This window comes from Rattus norvegicus, chromosome 3 (genome assembly GCF_021556685.1).
Source record: "Rattus norvegicus strain SHRSP/BbbUtx chromosome 3, alternate assembly SHRSP_T2T, whole genome shotgun sequence".
NCBI classification, from domain to species: Eukaryota; Metazoa; Chordata; class Mammalia; order Rodentia; family Muridae; genus Rattus; species Rattus norvegicus.
In genome coordinates, this window is record NC_141536.1 from 119199950 (window position 1) to 119205786 (window position 5837).

Here is a 5837-nt window from a genome sequence, read left to right on the forward strand (position 1 = left end):
AATTCTGAGGCTTTTGAAGTGGGCACATGTCAGGTGTGTCAGTAGTGTCAGGCACTTGTTCCACATCCAACATCAAGATTTCTTCATGGTTATAAAGCCAAGCATCTGTATCCCAGACAGGTAGAAAGGCAAAAATAAATATAACAGTAACATCTGTCCCTCTCTCCCCATCTCCCTTCCCCCCTCCTGTGTCTCTCTTTCCTTGCTGTGTGTAGATGCACCTGTGTGTGTGTCTGTGTGTGTGTCTGTGTGTGTGTCTGTGTGTGTATGTGTGTATGTGTCTGTGTGTGTGTGTGTGTGTGTGTGTCTGTGTGTGTGTACGCGCATATGTACAGAGGCCTGACCTAGCACTCTCTGCCTATTCTAGTTTCCTTGTTTTGTTGCTGAGATAAACACCCTCACCAAAAACCATGGAGGAAGAACTCTGCTTACTGCCTTGATCTGTTGTTTCGAGCTTTCTCATTCAGTCCAGTACCCACTGCCTACAGCTGATACATGCCCACAGCGTGCCTGCTGTCCACATCAATTAGCAATTGAGAAAACGCCCCATGGACATGCCCGCAGTCCAATCTGATCAAGGCAATCTTTCAGTTAAGATTCCCTCAGAGGGACCGGAGAGATGGCTTCGTGGTTAAGAACACATGCTGTTCTCGAAGAGGACCTGGGTTGGATTTCCAGCACCCACGTGGTGTTTAACAAGAATTCTTAATTCCAGTTCTAAGGTATCTGATTTTTTTTTTTATCTCCTTGGACACTAACCGTGCACATGGTGCACAGCATACACGCAAATAAATCTAATGAGAGAGAGAGAGAGAGAGAGAGAGAGAGAGAGAGAGAGAGATCCTCAAATAAGTCTGCACTGTGTCAAATTGACAGCTGGAGCTAGCTAAGAGACTGCCTTATTATTCCTTTGAGGCAGGGTCTCTCACTGAACCTGGCTGGTAGCCAGCAAGCCAACAATCCTCTTATCTCTGCCTCCCTCAGCACTGCAGTTAGAGGCTCACACACACCATGCCTGACTTTACGTGGGTCTTACGCAGCAAGTGCTTTACTCACGGATCCATCTCTGTAGCCCCTAACACTTCCTTTTTATGCAGTTTTCCCACCAGTGACTTCCGCCTACATTCTACTGGCCAGAAGTAGTTACATGACCATATTCTATCCACCAAGGAAACCAGGAAACATTTTTATGTTGGTGGCCAGGTCAGGCCATCTGGTACTTAAGTTATTTACTCAGACAAGATTGTATCATTCTATTGCTACAAAATAGAGGGGAAATGAGCATAGGGCTGCAGCCTCCAGTCATCTGGGCCAAAGGGCAGGTTGGAGGGAGGGCTCTGCCTCCTGCCATGCATACCACAGGGCAGTCCTTTGGGAAGAACACGAACATCCCATCTTCTAAAACATTGCTCTCAATACCAAAGATAGCTAGAGGAGGAGGTGCCATCTAGAGTGGGGCCAGGATTCCTGGGGATATTCCTGTCACTCTCAGAGGAGAAGCTTCGGGGGAGGGGTGGAGAACAGTAGGAACCCTTGTTGACTGTTTCCTGGGTGACCATGGCATTCAGTCATAAGGTCCTGCTCAGGAAGCCTCTGCTATATATATATATTTTTCTGAGACACAGTTTCACTGTGTAGCCCTGGCTGTCCTGGTACTCACTCTGTAGAGCAGGCTGACCTCGAACTCACAGACTCACAGAGCTCTGCCTGCCTCTGCCTCCCAAGCGCTGGGATCAAAGGTGTGTACCACCACTGCCCAGGTTCTATTCTACACTTTATAACCACTTGCTTTGTGTTCAAATACTCATGCCCAGGACAGGAGCATATGTATCCTTTTAACACTCATCCCCAATTGAAGACACCCTATCAGCCCTTCCTTCTAAGAAGCCTTGAGCTGAGTCATTTTCTGGGACTTCTTCCTTCGCTTCCTGTATGCAGTGTGGCCACTGCACTGCAGTGCAGTCTCCTGAGATGTGACCTTGACACCCTGAGAGACACCCTGTCTCAGTCTCAAGATTCCCACCGTGAAGGTTTCCCTATGTCACTAATCTCTGAAATCTACAAGTAATCCTAGCTGTAGGGAAGCTTTGCCTTAGACATTACCTCCCAGGGGTATGCATGAGTCAGGGATTTGAGACCTACTTGTCCATTGCTCATTTCTGAACTGTCATTCACTGAATGACAAGAATAAGTTACCCCTGAAGAAGGTCACTGGTCCAGTAACTTCCTTAAAGAGGTCTAGTTCTCTCTTCGGATTGGGGATGACCTTTGAGAGTGGTGAGGCTATTGGGGGAGCTCAGTCCTAAGATACATGTAGCTTGGGGCTGGAGAGATGGCTCAGCGGTTAAGAGCACCCGACTGCTCTTCCAGAGGTCATGAGTTCAATTCCCAGCAACCACATGGTGGCTCACAACCATCTGTAAAGAGATCCGATGCCCTCTTCTGGTGTATCTGAAGACAGCTACAGTGTACTTATATATAATAAATAAATAAATCTTTAAAAAAAAAAAAGATACATGTAGCTCTCTCTCATCTGACCATCTCCACAGATTTGCTTTTGAGATACTCCTTCTCAGTCTCCAACCACTTTTTCCTAGGATTCTCAAGTCACCTTGAGAGGCTATCATGGATCTTTCCAATTGCTCCAGCCGAGGGCTTTGCATTTAGCATTAACCACCAGCTATGTAATGAGCCATCCTGCATTTTTGAGCCAGTCTTCAGATAACTGTTACCCTAACCAACACCCAAACCAACCCTGTAGCAATCTGAGAGAGCTGAACTGAGCCCCATCGTCTCCACCAAATGTAATAATATACGACCCCCAGGGTTCAGCTGTTATGGCAATACAGAAACAGACAACCAGAAGAGCCACTGAGCCAGGAACTGAAATCTGTCTTAATTACCTAGGAATGCCAGCTCCCCCAGTCTGTCCACCTCCTGCTCCAGGTGCGCTAACGGCTGGCAGACGGCAGCTGGTGGTTCCACTCACGCAGATGCAAGCAGAAGGCAGGGTTTAATTACGGAGTGGGTGAAGACAATGGGTATTTGCATAAAAAGATTTTTGTTCCTTCCCTGTGAATAACCTGACAAGTTCCACTCCTACCTCACTCCTGCCTGGTCCCTCAGTGCTGTGTTTTGTTTCTGTTTGTGCCGTTGCTTTGGAGCAAATGTGGCAGAAGAACAGAGCCTTTTCGGAAGATGCCTGGGCGTTCCTGTCTGCTGTTATTGTCTTCCGGAAGCTGTGGAGGCCCCATTTCTAGGTGGAAAGCAATGGGGTGGTTGTCAAGAGGCACTAAAACACAGATGGCCATGTCCTAGATGCCGCAGAAATGATGGCGAAATGTGACGGTGGGAGTCAGTCATTTGTCATGAGTGACTGTCTCAGTTCAGGAAGTGTGCACCACTGACCTGTACATGTCTACCACAAAACATGCAGAACAGATGAGCAGTGGGCGTGGTTCTACGGAGCTGGAGGCAGGTGGGGTTTGAGTATGGGTTATAAGTACAGGGAAAGAGACATCATAACAGAACGCACGTAGATATCAATATCTGCATGTAGAGAAAGAAACATATGGAAAGATAGATATCTGAGGCATATGCACACACCGCAGGTCATGTCTCTGTGTGAGATAAATACAAATATTCTGATAGGGAGAGAAAAGAGAGGGCTGATAATTTGAAAATATTTTAAAAGTTTATTGTTGCTGTTCTTTCTAAATTATTTATGACTATGGAAACTTCCAAATAAGCCTAGAAATATCTACTTTCTCTCTCTCTCTCTCTCTCTCTCTCCCTTCTTTCCTTGTTTCTTTTGTTTGTTTGTTTTGTTTTTGTTTATTTGTTGTTTGTTTATTTTGAGACAGGGCTTCTTTGTGTAGCCCTGGCTATCCTGGAACTAACTCTGTAAACCAGGCTGGCCTTGCACTCAGAGATTTGATTCTTGCCTCAGCCTCCCGAGTGTGGGGACTAAAGGTATGGGCTACTACTGCCCAGCTTAGAAATATTTTTTTTTAATTTTTCATGGAAATACTTTTATAAAGTTGGCATGAAGAACAGCATGTACACTACAAGTGTGATAATAAAAATGTTCAAGAATATAAGCCATTGGCACTCCACAGTTACGAGCACGTGTTACTCAAGCAAAGGACCTGGGTTCAATTCCCAGCACCCACACGGTAGCTCACGAACACCCTTAACTCCAGTTCTAGGGAATCCAATGTCTCCTTCTGACATCTGAGGGCACCAGCCATAACCATGCCACATCTATATTTATATCTACATCTGTCTGTCTGTCTGTCTATATGTAGGCAAAACATTCATACACTTTAAAAATGTCTCCTGACAAAACTTGGAGTGTGATACACAAACATGGTTAGGAGAGTGGAGTACATGTTCACTTTTATTTATCATTGAAAACTGTTTTACGGTATTTATCTATAAACACTATTAAAAAAGTAAAGGTTGAATAGCTGGGGGTAATGTAAGAGCCTGTAGTCTCAGCTACTGGGGTGGGGGTGGGGGTGGGGGTGGGGGTGGGGGTGGGGAGGGGTCCCTAAGCAGGAAGGGCACTTGAGCCCAGGAGGCCAGAGCCAGCTAGAACAATATCAACCAAAATAAACAATAAAAAACCCCAAAACTCTTGTAGAGAGGGAGAGAGGAAGGGAGGAAGGAGGGAGGGAGGGAGGGAGAGAGAGAGAGAGAGAGAGAGAGAGAGAGAGAGAGAGAGAGAGAATGCTGAACATCCTATCTCAGTTTCCTTTTCTGCTGCATAATAAAACATTAGCCATAACCAGCTTGGGGAGGAGGGGCTTATTTCTCTCACTCCTCCCACGTCATACATGCTCTGTGAGGGAAATCAGGGCAGGAACCTGGAAACAGGAACCCAAGCAGAGGCCATGCAGGTACGCTGCTTCTGGGCTGGCTCCTCATGACTCACGGGATTCGCTTTCTAATATAGCCCAGGACCAGCTGCTCCGGGGGTGGCACTGCTCCACAGTGGGCCATAGCATCCCACATCAATATTTTACCCAGAAAATGCTTCCACAGGTGTGCCTCAGGTCAATGTGATGGGGGCATTTTCTCAGTTGAGGTTCTCTCTTTCCAAACGACTCTAGCTTGTATAAAGTTGACAGAAACCTAGCACAAGTACCAACAATTTAATTCAGGACCTGGTGGTTAACTCCCCCTTTCAGGAAGCTGAGGCAGAAAGAACTATCTAATCAGGGGCAGCATAGGCTACATAGTGAAACCCTGCCTCAGAAAACAAAGATTAAGATCGGCTTTGGAGGATGTGAGTGTCTGAAGCCCTTGGGAGACACTAGGGCTTGCCTCTAAGTTCCCAGCAGTATGATAGGTAAGCACTGATACAGTGCATTCTGAATCTTCTACAAGAAATCAGGCCAGAAACTAAAACAAGAAATCACTAATAGGTCAGAAATGAAAAGTGATGACTAATTGTGTCAGAAAGCAAGATGAGAACATGCTGATTCATTTGTATCCATTTCCTCTCTGGAGGCCAGACAGCCTCCTGTCTGGGCCTTCAGAAAGCAACAGGCCTAGGCACTCTACTGTCTGTGTTAGGATCTTCTACATGGATCCTGACTGTGAGGTTCACTGGAAATTCAGCAAATTTCTGAATGCACAATGGCCAAAGAATAGTTCAAAATAAAAGACCTAATGCATGGAGCCATTGCTGACGGTGCTCACCCGTGCTGCACTTGCAATGTCACCTAGCCTTGGTTCTGAACACACAGCAGCAGCGCTCTGAAACACCAGGACATAGATTCTGAGCGCTGTATGCTCTGCACTGCAGAGGTCTAAATGAGCATACACAGTCC